Source organism: Nannospalax galili, unplaced genomic scaffold (genome assembly GCF_000622305.1).
Source record: "Nannospalax galili isolate Female #2095 unplaced genomic scaffold, S.galili_v1.0 scaffold751, whole genome shotgun sequence".
Lineage (NCBI taxonomy): Eukaryota > Metazoa > Chordata > Mammalia > Rodentia > Spalacidae > Nannospalax > Nannospalax galili.
The window spans coordinates 5518579-5537412 of record NW_008331125.1 but is presented as its reverse complement, the minus strand read 5'-3'; the positions used below and the strand labels follow the sequence as shown (position 1 = coordinate 5537412).

General features: G+C 39.7%; 1 protein-coding gene across 5 annotated transcripts in view; it reads right to left on the bottom strand.

Annotated features, from left to right (window-relative positions):
- The window catches only part of LOC103724528 (cAMP-specific 3',5'-cyclic phosphodiesterase 4D-like), a 754636-nt gene that overhangs the window by 463812 nt on the left and 271990 nt on the right, over positions 1–18834 (bottom strand). The window lies entirely within an intron of this gene.

Sequence of the window (18834 nt, the reverse complement as noted above, 5' to 3'; positions counted from 1 at the left end):
CTTCACGCTTGACTTTCAGACTCTGCCCCCCCCTTGAAACAGTACCTTGAAAAAAAAAAAAAAAAAAAAAAAAAAAAAAAAAAAAACCCAAACAAACAAAAAACTTGCTTCTAGAGAAACAATGCTCTATAAATCAATATTTTCCCATCTGCCAGCAAGACTGAGTTCCTCCTTCCTCTTGCTCTGAGTTTATAGTCACCTTTCTTTCCGGGTTCGTTAGGCAGAATTTAGGTTACTAATTGAGACCCCGTTCTTCTAGTGTGTGCCTCTAGCATTCCATCCGAGGGCTACTTTGGTTATGCCCCACTAATTTTATGCTGCATTTTTACTTTTATTCAGTTCAACATTTTTCCCCTTTGAGATTTTCTCTTTGATCCCTGGATTATTTTGAGGTATGTTAGTTTCCAGGTCTTTGGAGACTTTCCTTTTATCTTTCGTTTATTAATTTATAGTTAGATTCCATGGCAATCCGACAGAAAAGTGTACTCTCTATTCCTTCTTTATAGGTTGGTTGTTTTCTCATGGCATATATATGGCCTATTTTTTCTGTAAGCTCTACAGACACTTGAAAATAACGATGATTTTGCCACTGTTGGAAGGAATGCTCTCTATAAGAAGGTGAGACCTGCGTGGGGGATGATGATGCATTCTTGATGACTTTCTGTGCTGGTGTCAACTATTGAGGGAGGGTGAAGTCTTAACTGAAACTGTGGCTCTGTGTATTTCTCCTTTCAGGTCTGTCCAGGTCTGTGTCAAGACTGGCAGCTCTGTTTTTTGCTATGACATGTTTGGGGTTGCTACGCCAGCCTGGTGGAGGGGCTCTGTCCTATAGTGTAATGCCAGCCTAGTGTGCTAATGTGTAATGCCTTCCTATTTGATAGTTGTAGTTTTTCTGATGTTGACTTTATCTGCTATTATTATAACCACTCGTGTTTTCCTTTGGTTGATGTTTATGTAACCTATCTTTTTCAATCTTTTTATTTCAACTTACTTAAATCACTATATCTCACGTGAGTTGCATTTAAAAAGCATATAGTTGGGTCAAATATTTTGTTTTGTAACATCAGTCTGTGAATTTTTGTTTAGTAGTAACAGTTTTGTTTTGCTTTCTTCCCTTTGTTACACGTCTTTAATATTTATTCTATTGTATAAATGTAAAGAAAGCACTTAAATGATGTTTTAATCTGCACAGTGAAAAAGAAGCAAAGTGGCATTTTCAGTGAGAAGAACTGAAATATTTTTCTCTGGGATTTTGTAAGATGCTTGTTTTCATGGCTTCTATTTAGCCAAGTATTAGAAATATTAGCAAGAGCAATTAGACAAGAAGTAGAAATAAAAGACATCCAAATCTTAAAAACAGTAAAATGATCTCTATTTACAAATGACATAATACTCTGCAGAACACCTTAAAGATTCTAGTGATAGCTGTCAGAATCAGTACAATCAAGGAATAAATCAACCTAGAAAAAGTTGGCATAGTGTAAGATTTGGAGTCTGTGGCATTGCGGGGGGGGGCAGTAGTGTGGGTGCAGTGTGGAGGGGATCTAAATTTAATCAAAATATATTGAATTAGTTCCCAAAAACTTAATAAAATTTTTAAAAATAAATAATTTTTGGAGAGAGAGAGAGAGAGAGAGAGAGAGAGAGAGAGACCATTAGAGGGATGGGGAAGAGGAACCACTTTGAGAGCAGTCTTCACAGCAATCTCCCCAGCAGTTTCGAACCAATCCCCAAAACAAAGTAGAAATCTGAATTTTTTATAACTTTTTGAAGTGGTGGGAAGTTTCATATCATGTGATTTAGTCCAGCAGCTACCTTTTTAGTATTCAAATCCATCCTTCAGTTTTAATAAGTGATAAAATTATTTGGCTACCAAAAACTAAAGAATGGAAGTCACTAACTACTAACATACATTTCTGTATTTGAAAGTGGAGCCTTTGGGCAGAAACCGGGAATAGCTGAGATCAGAAGAGTGAGGCCCCATGACTGCAATTCCAGCATTATAAGGAGAGAAGGAAAAAACTGAGCAAGCAAGCTTGCACTCCCGTGGGCTACCCCCTGCCCGCCCCCGCTCCCCTTCCCCTGCCATGTTGTGACCCAGCAGAAAGGCTCTTGCCAAGGCTGAGCAGGCACTAGTATCACTCTTTCACTTTCTAGTCTCCAGAATCATTAGAAACAGAAATCTTTTATTTTTATGAATTACCCAGCCTGTGATAGTTATGGCAATAGAAAATAAGCAGGCTGCAACAATGCCTGAAATAAGGGTAGAAATTTGTTCAAGAAACGAAGCAGGAGTAAGCCTAACCAAAGTTCCAGAGATTATCTGGAGCGGGGCAAAGTATGCCTCCTGGCCTCAGACTCACACACAAAATGTTAGAGACAACGGAAACCCTCAGCACCAGTGCCTGAAAACAAGATGCATTGTGGACTTGAAGAGGATCCTTTTGCCCTCACCAATAATTAGTCTTGTTGTAAGAATTAATAAACTGACAAATGTACTTGACTTACATCACTCACATTAAATTCTCTACAAATGTTCATTATTAGCATTATTAAAATGTTATTATCTAAAATAATATACCCAGTGTTCTCAGGCTATAGATCTTCAAGGTTTTACAAGTCAGTGTACTGAGGACATTGAGATCACAAGGCTGCATCCATCCTGTTAAACATACTCTCCTGAGTCAGGACATTTTAAGCACTTCAGACACCTGCTTAAGTTTAAAGGTAGCATGTTGCCCTAATTTAGGAAGAAATGCAAATGGAGATGCATGGTAGGGAGGAGGAACTAGATTTCTAACTGTTCTGGTACTGGACTTTTGCCTGTCTGCTACACATTAATCTTCCCAGACACACCTCGAAGAGTCTCAGTATTACCAAGGACAAAGTCAAACTTGGTGTCCTTATCAAAACTGCATTTCCTCTAAATTTCTGTATTTCAAAAAGAATCACTAACCTCCAAAGAAATGAAGATGGAAATCACCATTATCCTTGATTCACTAAAGTCAAAAGATGTTAATTCTTCACCAAAAATACTTTGTTCCTTCTAGCTTTCCTTGATGGCATCTCTGTAGTATGGATTCCACCAGCACAAACCGCCCCCCACCATGATCCAGTCTATCCCTCCAGCCCCAGCTTCAGCCCCCTCCCTAGCTCAAGACTGTAGTTAAATCAAGTAACTGGCTTCCCATTAATATCTCAAAGCTTCCCCCATGTCAAGGCTTTTGTTCATCTGGTTCCCACTACCTGGAAAGCTTTCTCCTTCTTCCTTTCAAATCCTACCTGGAAAAACCCCTGTGTGCGTGTGTGTGTGTGTGTGTGTGTATGTGTGTGTGTGTGTGTGTGTGTGATGTGTTCACATGTATGTTTGAGTACATGCACCCATGTGCTTGTGCAGAAGCCAGAGGAAGACATCCAGTATCCTGCTGCATCACAATGTGCCCTATCCTCTCTTAAGATAGGGCCTCTAACTGAACCTGGAACTTTATGGATTTATTTATTTAGTTATTTATTTATTTATTTATTTATTTATTTATTTATTTAGCTAGGCTGGCTAGCCAGTGAGCTCTGGTGATCTGCCTGTTTCAACCTCCCTCAGTGCTAGGATTGCAGGCGCATGCAGCCATGCTCAGCTCTTATGTGGAAGCTAGAGAGCTGAACTAATGTCCTCATGCTAGCATGCAAACGCTCACTCACTGAGCTGTCTCCTCAGTCCACTCTGATTTATTTTTGAAGACCAAATTGAAGAATGTTTTTCTTCTCAACTTCCCTAATGACTCTGAATTCCATAAAGCATCATCATGGTTTTCTTTATATTCTCCCTCTCTCTGACTTCTAGGCTCTAAGTTCCTCAAGGACAGAACATTACTCATCTTTATGCCTCAGAGATGTTGACAAAAAGCCGACTATGAACTGTACGAGATTTAACTTGGTATTTTTGCCTTGTCACATACCAATTGAGGACCTTGGATGGTTTAATCTAGATCTCACTTACCTCTTTGGCTGGGAATGGATTACAATTTACAAAGATACTGATCTTGTCAACCCACAGGATAGGACGGAGACTTAGACTCTCTAACAGGTCCTAATCTAGTGGCTTCAGACTAATCACAAGAACCTTGCAAGTATGAATGTGATTTAAATGGGTGTTAAGATGAAAGAAGCAGGGAAATACTGGGCCACTTAACTGACCAGTTTACACACATTAGAATATTGATGGTAATGATTTATTCAGAAGATAGTTGGAAGGATGTATATAGGTTAAGGACCCAAACAGCAGAGTCATGGGCCCAGCTGCCATTCCAAGACATTCATTTTATTCTGTTTACCTTTTTTTTCCCCTTTAAAGGCTTGTTTCCACCTTTCCTTTCTGTACTGTTTTTCTAAACGTTATCCAATCAATTTTGCATTTCCAGTTATTCTCTTTTTTATCACTTTCTGTACCCTAGCAGTTCTTCCCTCACATCCTCAGTTTATCTTCCTTCAATTTCGACAGCACACAGTTCAAAGATCTGACTTTCCCTCCTCACCGTGCATGCAAACATCATTACCCTCAAATACAGCATTATGAATGCTGATAACTCTTTTTTTTTTTGAATGCTGATAAATCTTTTATGTGCATGTGTGTGCAGGTGTGTGTTCATGTGGGTGCACATTTGTGTGTGCAGGTGCACTGTGGGGGTAGTGTGTGCGCATGTGGAGGCCAGAGATCAACCCCAGGCACTGTTCTTCAGGAATCATCCACCTAGTTTTTGAGACAGCTCTCACTTGGCCTGGTACTCATCAATCAGGCTCAGCTGGCTGGCCAGCAAGCCCCAGGATCTTCCTGTTTCTGTCTCTCCAGAACTGGGATTTCAAGCGTGTACCCCCACACTCAGATTTTTATTCTGTGAGTTCTGTAGACAGAATTCAGGTCTGCATGCCTATATAGCAAACACTTTATCTATTGAACCATGACCCCAGCCTGAATGCTGAGAAATAAAGATTTCTCCATCCAGAATTATTTCAAATGACAGATCTATGAAAGGAATAAAGAATTTATTTTCAAGGAGAATAAATCCAATTCAGGGTAATTTTAATATGGCCAAACTCAGAAAAGATAAGCTAAACAAAGTGGAAAATAACAGGAAAAGTAGGTACAAAAGAAAAGAGATTACATTGTAGCAGCAATAGCATTGTTTGAAATAACACTCATCAGTCCACAGGACAAAGATGTAGTCATCAGTCCTGGGAATCCAACTTGAAGCAACTATATGAGATAGCGGCAACTCTCTCAAGAGCAAGAGACAGAGACAGACCTAAGAAAGGAAATTTGCCCAAAGGAGCCCTAACAAACAACAGTCACTTAATGTGATCAAGACAAAAGGACTGTGCATGGTGAAAAGCTCCTGGGAAATACTGCATTTTATCAATAGAGACTGAAGATTACATTAGCATATTATAGGATGAAGTCCTGTGGTAATTTGTCTAATTTAATCTAACATTGTATTTCTAGGGTTTTGGTGAAAGTAGAACTGCTGTTTTTCTTTAAAGTAGCATCTCCTAGAAATAGTGAGAAGCCATATAAAGCTAATCATTGGGGAAAAAAACAAACAACAGAAGCCCCTTGTGCTCTTGCTTCATTCATTCAGTCATTGCAGATTGTCCAGTATGTACCAGGAACCAGGTGAAACACCAACTGAACAAAGCACACAAAAATCCCATTCTCATACAGTTGAGATGAAAGTGTGTTAGGGGAAGAAAATACATATAATTGATAAACAATGTGTTAGTGCTGTAAGGAATAAACATTGCAGTGAGATCAGGATAAGTAGGGTAGAAGAGCTAGGCAAGCCCTAAGGAAATGAACATCAAGTAAAAATGCATCTAATGGGAAAGGGTCCAGCTAAGACCAGCAGTGAGTACAGTGTGGCTAGAACAGATAGAATAAGGGGCTGGTCAGATATGAGTTCAGGAATGTAATGGAGGGGGAGACCATGGAGGGTGATATAGGCTGAACTGTGTGCCTCCCAAATTCATGTGGAAGTCCTAACCCCAAATTAGAATGGAGTCTTCAACACAGTGATGAAGGTAGAACAGGGTTATCAGAGTAGGCCTACTCCATCATGGCTGCTATAATTATAAAGAGAGAAGAGTGATGCCCACATGACAGACTGAAAGACGTAGACGTAGACATAGAGGAACAGACACAGGGACACAGACTTGGTATAAAGACAGAGTGACACCCATGTGATAAGCTGAAATCTGTAAGCCAAGAGAGGTGGCAAGAGAAACCAAGCTTGCGAAATCCTCCTTCTTGGACTTCTAGCCTATAGAATTGCAAGAAAATAGACTTCAGTTGTTAAGTTTCCCATCTGTGCAATATTGTTATGGGACCTAGCAAACTAAGAACACCAGGTCACAGGAAGGGCTTGGGTCCTTCTGCTCAGAAATTTCTGAGCAGAGGAGATGCATGTCAGTCTGACATTCATGACTCCTATTAGGATATAGATGGCCAAAAGAGACCACATCTCCCACCTTCTCAGCAAGAACAAACCAGTTAAGTTCCCAAGTCAGATCTTTGATTTAGCTACCAGAGAATTGGGGATAATAAGAAACCTAAATGAACTAAACTTCAGAAGTAAAGGAATGTCTCACAAGTAAGACTTTCTACAGATAAAAGGCACGAGCCCTCTGAATCCTGGAGATGGAGAAGGAAAAGGAAAAAATAAACCAACTGCCTTCTTATCCTGCGTACCTCTGATCCTGATCCTGCACTTCTTTCAGAGCTCTGCCATCTGTACCACCAATGCCACCATTTCCATTCCTGCTACTAGAACAATCTCTCTCTTGCTCTCTCACTCTCTGTCTCCTGATAAGTCTGTCTCTGCTGGGGGTTTATCTATCTATACTATTGATTTTCTCAAGCAGCCAATTCTTGTTTTCAACAGTCTGCCTACTGTTTTTCTCCTTTGTTTCTTGTATCTGCTTTGTTCCTCAGTATCTCCTTCCTTCTGCACATTTTGGGGCTTGCTTTGCTCTTCTTTGCAGCTTCTTAAGACAGAAGCCGAGGTTGATTTGAGACTGTCTGCTACTTATAACACAGGCATTCAGACATTCTTGCTATAAATTTTCCCCAGAATACTGATTCATTAACATCCAACAAATTTCTCTCTGCTGTACGCACATTTTATTTGGTTGAAATTTCCCTTTTAATTTGTTCTTTGACCTGTGGTATACTTGTTTACTATGGTTGTACAACAAAAATCTTCAGAGATTGGGGACTTAAAATAATGGCTCACTTTTCCACAGCCCTGGGTCTACTGTCAGAGTTCTGGCCTGGTGTGTCCTCTCTGCATTCTGCTACTGGCCCCTTCCAGCTTCCAGTGGCTCCAGATGCCCTTTCACTAGGGACTACATGCCTTCAGCCTCAGAGTCCGTATCCATGTGGTCTTTTCCTCTGATGTTGGGTTTTCTTTCTTTTGTAATGACGCTTCCATTGGATTTAGGTCCCATCTATATAACCCAGGATTGTCTCATCCTAATATCTTCATTATATCTGCAAAGATTCTCTTCCCAAATAAAGCCACATTCTAAACCTTAGGTCATGGGCATGGCTTCCTGAGGGCCATAGTTCAACCTATCACATATGGGCTGTTTATAATTACAAAACTCAGGGTCTGCACATTTGGAAGGCTTTTCAGGCATCTTTGTTGTGCAACAAATTTCAACTTCGGTTTTTACTCATACTTTCAAATTCAACATATGCTTTTTCCTTATCAATGCTGGAAATTATGTTTATGATCTTAGTTTCATGAACTGTCTGTTTCCTGGTAGTTTGATATAATCTTTCACACAATTAGAACCTTTTACAAAGTTTTGTAAGAGATCTAGGTGTTCTATAAAATTTCAGTGTTAAATGTTTAATCCTAAATGAGAGAACTGGTAACTTTTTTTAAATATCAGAAAATTCAAGAAACAGATCATACTAATTATAGTTCCTGGGAAGTTACACACCATGAGCTCAAATTTCTTTTTATGAGGTTTAATGTAGCTTAACTCTTTACCTCGTGGGGGTTGCAATATGGAAAGAGACATAAAAGATTGGAGTTGATTGGTCTATATCACAACAGAGCCTACAAAATGCACAAATATCACAAGGTGGCTACACTGTCTGATATATTCACCTCTGGGCTGCTGCTGCATTTGAGGGAGACAAAAAAGGAAATTACAGTTCAAGACTAAGACTGTGGGGAATTTCACAAATACCAAGCCAAGTTCATTATTGAAAAAAAATGTCTCATATTCAGCCAGTTTTGATAAATGAGGTAAGTGAAGATAGTACAGTCAAATCTCAGCAGGAAAATGCACAGTCCTGTCTATGATTGGGGGAGCACATTGAATGGACAGGGGAGCCAGCAAACTGTCACAGGAGACAGACTTCTGTTTCCATTGTTATATAAAAGAGCCAAATCTCCCATTTGGGAATATGAACATTATTTCAACGTTTATTTAGCAACTATTTATACTGCGCAAGGCAGCATAGGAGATCACCAATATGGCTAGTACCTGCTCTCAAGGAAATTTAAAGAATAATTAATCATTACAAGCATTATAACGAAAGACAAAGTAACCTGTATTTCTTCTACTGTAAGGTCTCTTAATAAAATGTCCTTAGACTGTCTCCTGCTTGGGTGTGAGAACTCTCCAAAAGTTGTACTCTTTAGGAACACTTTCTTTGATCACAGGACTACTCTCTAAAATGGTTGATGCCAAGAGCCTTAATTATGACAATGAAGTTTGAATTAAGAATGACTATGTGAGAAAGAAGTGTGTGACTGGCTTCCATCTGAACACTTACAGTGGTGGTGATTTACTTTGGCAGGAACTACCACTGAAAATTAAAAAGGCCTTTCTCCAAGACAACCTAAGACAAATCACCTCACCCCATGCCAGTGCTGCTATGTTTATGGGGAACAACTGTTAGAGAAAATTTTCTTGTTGGTCCAGACCAGAGTTATTTCTGGGCTAAAACTCAAAATGTCCTCAGGCCTGTTAGCAATATACTCTGTTCCAAAGGCCAAAAATGTCAAAAGTATTTGGGAGCTTGTATCTAACCCTTAAAAGATTTTAGGGCTACCTCTTCAGAGGGGGGAATGTTGGAGGGGAAGAGGTGGGCATGGATTTGACCAAAACACCTTATATGCATGTATGAAATTCTCAACAAAGTTTTTGTAAAAGTTAAAAAAGAAAAAAGAGTGGTCAGTGCACTGACTCAACACTTCGCCAAGGACGTTTTCACTACAGCTGTGAGGCATAACAAGTCCACAGGAGCCTTCCAAGAGCTTTAGCCACCTCTAAGACTGACAATTCAAGATGACTGAACTCAGGGTCACTAGGCTGTCAGTGCTAAAGAAAAGCTATGAAGCCAAGGGCAGAAGCTGAAGAGGGAGCAGAAGAGAGACTGAGGCTGAGGGGTGGGGAGAAGAGACTGAGACTAAGGGGAGTGACAGGGAGCAGGAGACATCATCACCTGGTGTTAAACCCCTCTGATGCTTCCATTCAGTGGTAAAAGTGTTATTTTCAAGAAACATGCATCACTTCAGGCCCTTCTGCCCAATTAAAACCCATCAGTGAAAGCCAGTTGTGGTGGTACCCATTTGTAATACCAGTACTAGGAAGGTAGAGACAAGCAGATCCCTGGGGCTCACTGGCCTGTCCTAGGCCAGTGAGAGATCTTGTCCCAAGAAGAAGGAGAAGGAGGAGGAGGAACATTGTCAACCAAGCATGGTGGCATATATTTATAATCCCAGCATTCAAGAGGTGAAGACTGGAGGAGCACAAGTTACAGGTCAGCCTGAGTCACATAGCAAGACCTTGTATTAAAGAAACAAAGCAAGACAAAGAGAGGAGGAGGAGGAGGAGGAGGAGGAGGGGAGGAGGGGGGAGAGGAGGGAGTGATGCCTGAAAAATGACACCCTTGGTTGTCTTTTGGTCTTCATATGCACACAAACACATGAGCACCTGCATGTGTACATACACACATATGGACAAGCCATCAGCATCCCCTTGCTGCCTTCTGAATGGAGTCCCAAGTGGACAAGACATTCCCTGCATGATCTGGGCCTATGGCTCCAACTTCATGCTGGAATGCTTTCTCTGGTATCTTAGGAGACTGATTTTGTCAAGTACTTCTCAGATTTGCTACCCAGGCCATGTCTGTTCCCTCTAGGGTGCCATAAACCATCTACTTTACCAGACCATGGTGTTCAGTTTCAAACCAGGACAGTCTTGGTTACTGTGACTTCCTTGGGCCTGGGTTCTTTAGGCCTTTGTACTGTGAGGGTCCCTGTGGGATTCTCTGGCACCCCAAGAATTCAGCAGAGCCCTGATTTCCTTCTGAAGAACTTTCTCAGACACCTTTCTGCACCCTATGGCCCCTGATGTGTCTTCCTTTTGTCTCTGGGAACACAGTATCTAATTGCGAATCTGGGACCCTAATGATGGGAGGGTAGGCATCCTATGTAGTTCACTGCTGGAGTTCTAGTCCCCACACATGTATAACACATGTGGGGGTTTTTTTGTTTTTGTTTTTGTTTTTTTTTTAGATCAGAGTTTTATTCCTATTTGAGAACATCATCTCCTCTCCACTGAGAAGGGGCTATAACAGTATCAGGGCACAGTGAGGTTGTGTGCTCGCCACAGTCTACACCCACCAGCCCTCACACACTATCAGAGGAGCCAAGCCAGCCAGCTTCCTCAAATGAACATCTTTGCAGTAAAATAAGAACTCTGGCATCTCAAGCACTGAGGCAGGCTAGGGAAGACTGTGGCGGGGCCTCTCCCGCAGTGTAGCATTGCTTGGGGTAGAAGAGGGAACAAGTAAGGTCCTTGCCTCCCATCCAGTGCCACACTGCCTTCCACTTACATGCCTCAAAAGCACACAATGGTTGAGACACCCCCGGAAGTACCGACATGCCTTGCCTTAGAAACCCTTTTGGAGAAAGGAAGGTAGGCAGGGGGGACACGGGCCCTTTGGTGCAAGGGCTTGACTCCCACTGTGCTTCTTATATGGAGCAAGAGCCGAGTACGGGGACTAGAAGGAGTGCTACTGGACCAGGATGCTGAGCCGATACCACCCCCACCGAAAGTCAGCTGGGCTTTCCAGGACAGGGCCTTTGGGGAGGCAAAGCCCAGAGCAGGCCTATCCAGATTGCTCCAAGTCAGCCAGGACACTCTAATGTAAAAATCTGATAGCACAGATGCCAAGACCTGAGATCCATCCTCAGAGGCCTGGGTCTCCTCTCTCTATTTGGCCTCTCTGCACACTTCAAGCTGTTATACATGTGTGGGGATAGAACTCCAGCAGTGAACTACATAGGATGCCTACCCTCCCATCATTAGGGTCCCAGATTCACAATATCTGCTGAAGGTTCCAGTGCTATTGTTAATGTCTATATGTGTCTAAATTAATATTAACAATATTAGTAAATATACCAGGCTTAAGTAAAAAAAAATAAGAAAGAAAGAAAGAAAGAAAACACCTCTCTCATTTCTTTTCCTCGCTTGTCTGAAAGAACAGCTAATGGTTTGAAACATAGCCCCATGTCAGAAATCTTCTTATCTGATAAGTGGATAGCCAGTTATTAAATAAATGAAAAATCTTCAAAAAAGCACATTTTTGTTCTTTACAATCACAATTACCGGCCATACTTAACACTCATGGAGAGACGTGCTTCCCAGCATCATCAAAGATGGATGGCAGTAAGATTGCCTTTAGAGTTCCTATCAGGCCAACCTATACAAACATTTAATTGGATGTAGCCTACAGCTTTCTAAGCTCATCAAAGTTGGATAACAGTAAGAAAGCCTTTGGAGTTCTTTTCAGAAATGTACAAACCTTAACAAGTGAATGGCACTTTTAAAGAGAAGCCAGAAGTTCACACACCCAATGCTACATGTTTGTAAAGCAGCTTCAGATACAATCACCAGGTTCCAAGACTCAAGAACCATGTTTTAATGAACTCTCATAGTTTGCAAATAAGGGGAGCAGAGGGAATTCAGTGTTCCTGACTGAATATGGGACTTCAAAGGAATAGCTAGTGTCAGTAAGGACACTGACTAGACAGCTTCAGGTAGACAAGATGCCCATGTAACACCTGCTCATTCCTTTTATGAAGTTTTCAGAATAAATTCAACTGGTCTCACAATACTTTGGAAAACACAGTAACTGCTTAACAGACCATAGGACATATTTAAGATATTGCAAAACTATTCTGTCTCTTCAGTGACAAGGGAACGTATACACATCCTTAAAGGGAGCTATGTAGCTATACATTCCCATAAAATATGACAAACAATTTCTGATACCTAAGTCCTGTTGTCTAAAGAATTAACATTCTCAAAGACCATTATGTCAACAATAAATCAAGTCATTATCACTCTGTTTTCTTCCATTTGCTCTCCATAGACACTTGTACTCCAAAGACAGATACTTGTTTACATAAAATGAAACTCTACCAATTTCCAGCTAGAGTAACATGTATGTTAGAGCATCTACAATGATATCACTGTGGAACTCACAAGATAATGTGATATGGACACTGAGTGTGATTTATCACTGGTTATTTTTGAAACTCCAGTCCATTACACCGACTACCATTACACCGACTACTATTTAAGCATGAAATGTTTGCCGTCATTTCAATTCAGTTGCTTCATGGATCATTTACTTCAGCCATAAAATCATTTAAAAAGTAATGGAGTTTACAGCTGAGAAAAATAAAAAGCCTCCTAAATAATCTTGAATGTTGACTTAGTGCCAGGTAGATAGGGATGAACGTAAATTGAATGTAAAAGTGGGGTAAAGGGTGATTTTTTAATGATTTTTTTTTTTTTAATGAGCAGAGTGTCTTGCAGATGTTTAGCTCTCTTATTCCCCATTAGTAAGAAAGAATTTACCCACAGGTAGATGATACTTTCGTAATTCAAAGTGGAATGTTGAGATGGCTCCTTCACAGTTCTAAGCACCATGGCCTCAACATGTGACACACTGTTAAAGCTATGAGATACTAGATATGGGAGGGGTACGATGCTTTATCACCTGCCTTCTGTGAGACATGCTTTATTTTTCCAATAAGCACAACTTAATTACATTCCAAAAGTCAGTCCTAAGTGCCTGGTCTGTGTGCAAGTTTCTATTCTAGACACCACAGAGTAATAAGAGCAGCTTTGTGGCCTCCAGCAACTTTGTATCTAAAAGGAAGATAAGTACATGGATACCTTTAGCATAGAATACAATATTAAAGCTATATAAACCAACAAATGCCTTCTCTGTGGGACTTGCAACTCATCCAGCTGTCAGTTGGGTTGAGGTGTCCAGAGAATCCTGTGCAGTTGTGTAGATCAGGCGCCACCTGAAGGCTTCAGAGGAACACTGCTTGCCTCTGGCAGACATGCACCTGCCTCCTCCTCCACCACCTGGAAGCTCTTAAAAGTTAAATTTCCTGAAGACTAAATGGAACATTATTCTTACACCACACACACATGCACGCATCCATGCAAACACACTTCTCAATGAGCATGTACTCATGTTTCTGAATATGAAAATCCTATCCACTCAAAATCAATTCTTCCTTATAGCAATATCTTATCAATCCTCAAGTCCTCTCCCCAAGAATTTTTTCTGTGGATTTCTCTAATTTATAGCCCTCAAGTTTCTAAAATGATTTAGAATGGGTGAATTTGTAAATCAGTTATTGTCTCTAGCCCTCATTGGACACCAGCCCCTCAAAATTTTGCCTATTGTTATTTGTATGCCTTTGTTTTTATGTATAGACTCCTTAAGGGATGTATTTGTTCCAAATAGCTCATTTATAATGCCTTCTGCACTCTCAGAGAAAATCCATTTATTAGCTTAAAATTACTTACTGTACCTGGAAATAAGTAAAATATTTAAATAAAATCATGTTTCTTGAACTGACTAAAAGAGTCCAAGTAAACAAACATTTTTTAATATTTGTAAACATTTGTTTGCACAAGATTTATTGGCATCTAACACTAACTAGTCCGTGTATTTTTCCCGTAAGACCTTAAAGCATGGTTTTCCCTCAGATTCATATTATTCCTGCATAATATCACAGAGAATATATTAATGACTCTTTATATCTTATCTTACATTAAATACATACAATAAGAGGTTAAATGGTCATTTACTCCCAGAATAACAGTCAGCATCTAGCTTTAACTTCAAATTTTCTGCTATATATTTATGAGTCTTCCTCAGATGCAAAATAGAAGATTCTTAGATTCTAATTGCAAATAACCTTTTCTCCCCCAAGAAAGTTCAAAGTCTCTTTATTTTTTCCTTTATATATCTACACATAGCAAAATACAACAAAATGAAATGAACAGATTAAGACTTGTACCTCATTGATGGACATACAGTAAAAGTGAGGCTAAAAATAGTTAACTGGCAATCCACGCACGACTGTGAAGAATCTTATACATAAGTGGATATTTTGTTTCACAGACAACTCTCATGTGGGTAATCATTCCAAAATCATCACTAAGAAGTTTATTTTTAAAAGATTAAGAATCTCTACTCTCTCCCCCTCCCCCTTTCTTGGGGGCCTAGGGAAGCCAGAGGGAAATGTGTTGCCTCTGAAATCCCCTGAGAAATTCACATATAGTGCCTGAACATTAGTGTATATGTATACCTGGGGGCTGTATGGCAAGGAAACAGTGCTAGACAGGAGAGACCACCCCTTTAAGAGGTTAGTCAGAGTGGTTCAAGAGACTCCCAAAATTATACAGGCTATTGCCAGAGCTTTTGGTTATCTCCCAGAACTGGAAAATAAAACCTTGCTGCTGAAGATGGGACATACTTTGAACACAGGACTTAGAGTAATGGAGCTGGAACTGACCTGGAAGCCTTCTACCTGAAGTTTAGCTATCATAATTCTGGAGGGTACTGTGCAAGATGCTAAGGCAGAAAAGCAATTAATGGCCCGACCCAGCCCTAAAGCCTAATAACCATGACTAGCAGCACAGCAAACTACTTCTATTGGTGCAGCAGTGACACTGCTATCTGGGGGTAATCAATAGCTATCTAATTGGAATTAAGACCCTCTCGGTGAGAGTGAACTCATGGGTGACACTGTAAACACAGCCAAATACACATGACTGGAGACGTCATAGACCCTAGAGAAAACCCCATCTCTGTCATAACTCTAGACAAATGAAATTTCTTACTGTGTGTAAATATGGATCCTGTATTTACAGACAGTATACCATACACCACTCATCAAAGAAGCTTCCTTCTGCAACAGATGGAGGCTACTGCAGAATTCCACAACTGGTCAGACACAGAGACCATACCTCTGAAAGACTACCTAGTCCTAGGTACCATGTCTACAGTGGAACTTCTACACCTAATAGTCACAGAACATAGCAGAACGGGGAACAGGGGGTGTGGGGGTGTAAAGAGGAAACTAGTACATCTCTCAACTCTCACCAATGAAGCTTCCTTATACAACAGAGTGTGATGCACACAGAAGGTCACAACCAGCCAACCTTTAAAGAATAAGGCTGTGGAGTGCTTGCCCCTGGAAAGACTCCTATATCAAACCTCACTATCCACAGTTCAGGGACCATTGTGGAGCAGGGTGGTAGAAAAACTGTAAGAGCCAGGCTGGTCCTTGAACACAGGGAAGCAGAGGCTTTCAGTCCACCGGAAGCTTGCACATGTGAACTTGTGGCAATGGTGGCATTGAGCACAGGATCTATGCCAACTCAATTGGACAAGGGCCCAGAGTGGAGACAGGGATATAGGTGGTGGGTCAACCCTAATCTGGGAACTACTGGAGACTGATCACTGCTGGGTGAAGGAGAGTAGGCCTTACCAACAATCTCTAGATGGGGTTCTAGGCTTCAGTTGACGAATTTGCACTAAACATCTGGATACAAATGTTTGACTGGCTAGGACTTAATATGTCTGGTAGAATACATGAGGTCTGGTGGGGTGGGTGTGGCATGGATGGGGAAGGGAGGGGGGTCCTAATTTGATTAAGAACTGTTGTGTGAAATGTACGAAAGTGCAATAAAAAAATTTTTAAAGCTTAAGAATCATACTAGATGTTCTATAGTGGGTATTTTATATTTTATTATATTTTAATTTGAATTTTCTCATTTACAAACAATCTTCCATATTTTCTCCAGACAACATGAGGCATTTTTATTCAATCCCATGTCAGATTGATTTTATTCCTGACACTGTGACCATAATTGCAACAGAAACGTCAACGATCACAGTGGGATAAGACTGTTCCACTTGAACACTTCACATCCACTAAACTGTGTCATATGTGTGCCTTTTATTTCTGGGAATTCATTCTTCAGAATCATCTTATGGACTGCTAATTTCATAATAAACTAAAGCTTCAGACTCACCTAAGAGAAAACACAGAAGAAATGTTTATAATTTTATTTGAATCAGCAGCTGCCTTACCCCCTAAAATCTTCCCCAGCTCATGTTGAAGAAACCATCACTCTGTTATTGCAACTTAAAGGAGGTTGTTCTAAATGCAGTTAATGTAAGAATCCATCATTTCTCTCTCATGTCTGTCCCCAGAATAGTTTTAAATGCTTCAGAGAAGGTTCATAACATTTGAATCTGTGGAATTGGAAACAAAAATCATGGCTGCTTCTAGAACTCCTTGAAGACATAAAAACAAAACAAAAGTTCCAGATCCAGAATATCTAAACTAAATGTATCTCAAGGAACTCAAAATAAAGATGACATTTTGCCCTAATTGGTAGAAAGGCTCTGGCTTACATTTCAACAATTTAAGTTATCTTTGACATCACTGTAATTCCTTACCATCTATCTCTTCTGATTTCTCCATTCCTAACTTCTGTTTTGCTCATCACAGCCCCCAAAGTAAAGAGCGTATTTTAAAGGTTATGGGTCCTTTCCCCACCCATGTTGGGCAGCCTTCCCTACTGCTAAAATAGCAATAAAATGATAACTCTTGTCTACCAGTTACTGAGATCATTATAGAATATTCTATTGGACCATCCTCTGGTTTAAAGATCAACTAAAATGCAAATTAACAGTAGACAGTGTTGTGATTATAGCAATAGTGGGACAGGAGTAAAAGTCAGATTCATCCAAGAACGCAAATTTGGGGAACTGTAATTAAATGTGTAATTATTTCCATTTTACAAGAATTTCTGTGGCCTTGAACATGATCAGGAAACCATAGCTAAAACAGCATAGACTGGTTAACCCAGCCCAGTTTAAAAAACATATACCTTAGAGATATCACAGTTTTTACAGAATATATTTCATCTCATGTCAAATTTCTTTTTCCTGAATTATTGAATTAGGTGGGTTAATAATATACCAAAACTCTAAGTTCTTTTCTGGGGAAGATGATGGTCACTTGATAAACTTTACTAATGTATTGATGAAGAATCAACATGTCTAGATAGAAGAAAGGTGAATACTGAATAATGAAAAGATCAATAATTGCCATCTCACACATGTGAGTAGGAGCAGGTTTACTCACAATTGTAATAAGATGTGTATGTATGTACAGAACAAATGTTTACATCATATGGCCAACCGCTTCATACGATGGTCGATGGAGTATTTGGAGGATGTGAAATCAGAATAATAGAAAACAGAAGGAATAAGACAATAACAGAACGTTCAAAGCACTGGTGAAAGAGTCATTGAGAAAGCAATGATGATAAAACATAAGGGACTAGAGAGCGAACTACATTCTGATGCTGTCAAGAAGACAAAAGTCCAAAGGAGGAAAAGAAGTTAGAGATGGAGGGGTAGCACATGCTTTTGATCCCAGCACTCAGGAGGCAGAGGCAGGCAGATCTCTGGGTTGGAGACCAGGCTGGTCTACATAGTAAATTACATGCCAGCCATGGCTGTATAGTGAGACCTTGTTTCAAACCTCCCTGTCAAAAAGGAAAAAATTAATAATTTCCAAAATTAAAAACATACTTGATACACTTAACAAAAAATAACTGGCAGAGCAGATAATTATTAATGGTTTCTCAAAATGGAATAAATTATGTTTTAAAAGTTATATATATTATGTATAATAATATATATTATATATTCTTAGGAGAAAATATATGTGTAGAATAAGCAGTAGGAAAGTTTGTAGATACAGAAGAAGCGAAAGTATAATGATTTTTCTTAATGTTCTTTTCCACAATATATTCACTGTTGTTGAGAAAACAACTCAAGCCAATAATACACATGGACAAATAGTAAGTGCTCTAGCAGAAAGACAGAGCTGGGAATATTTTCTTAAGAACAAAATATTCTGTTCTGTCTTGAGGGGATGTGAGTTAGCATCTTTTCCTTGGTCTCTGTTGGTCCAAAGAACAACTTTAATGAGCACTGACCTGGGCATAGTTTCAACAACTTGATATTGCCACAAACCATCTTGACATGGAGATTCAAAACTGGTAATATTGGTTCCAGTGCTGGACACTCTCAGGCAAGTGGAAAACAAGTTAACCAGCTGTCTTCCCTTTGCTAGAGTTTCAAAGCAATGACAGTCTAAAAGGGAATCCAACTATATGCCACAGACTAAATATCAAACTTGAATAATGGTCTATAGTTCAGAGAACATAGGATTGCACTTGTCCATAGGATTCTTTCTACAAAATAAGGTCAAATGACTTCAATTGCCTCCATTATTTCTTTTTAACTTCTGTATATAAAAAAATCAAATATACATTTTAAAGGTAAATAAGTAAACATAAATTATCTATTAAAATTTGATGGATGAGAATAAAATCCTTAGAGAAGAAATAAGTGATTCT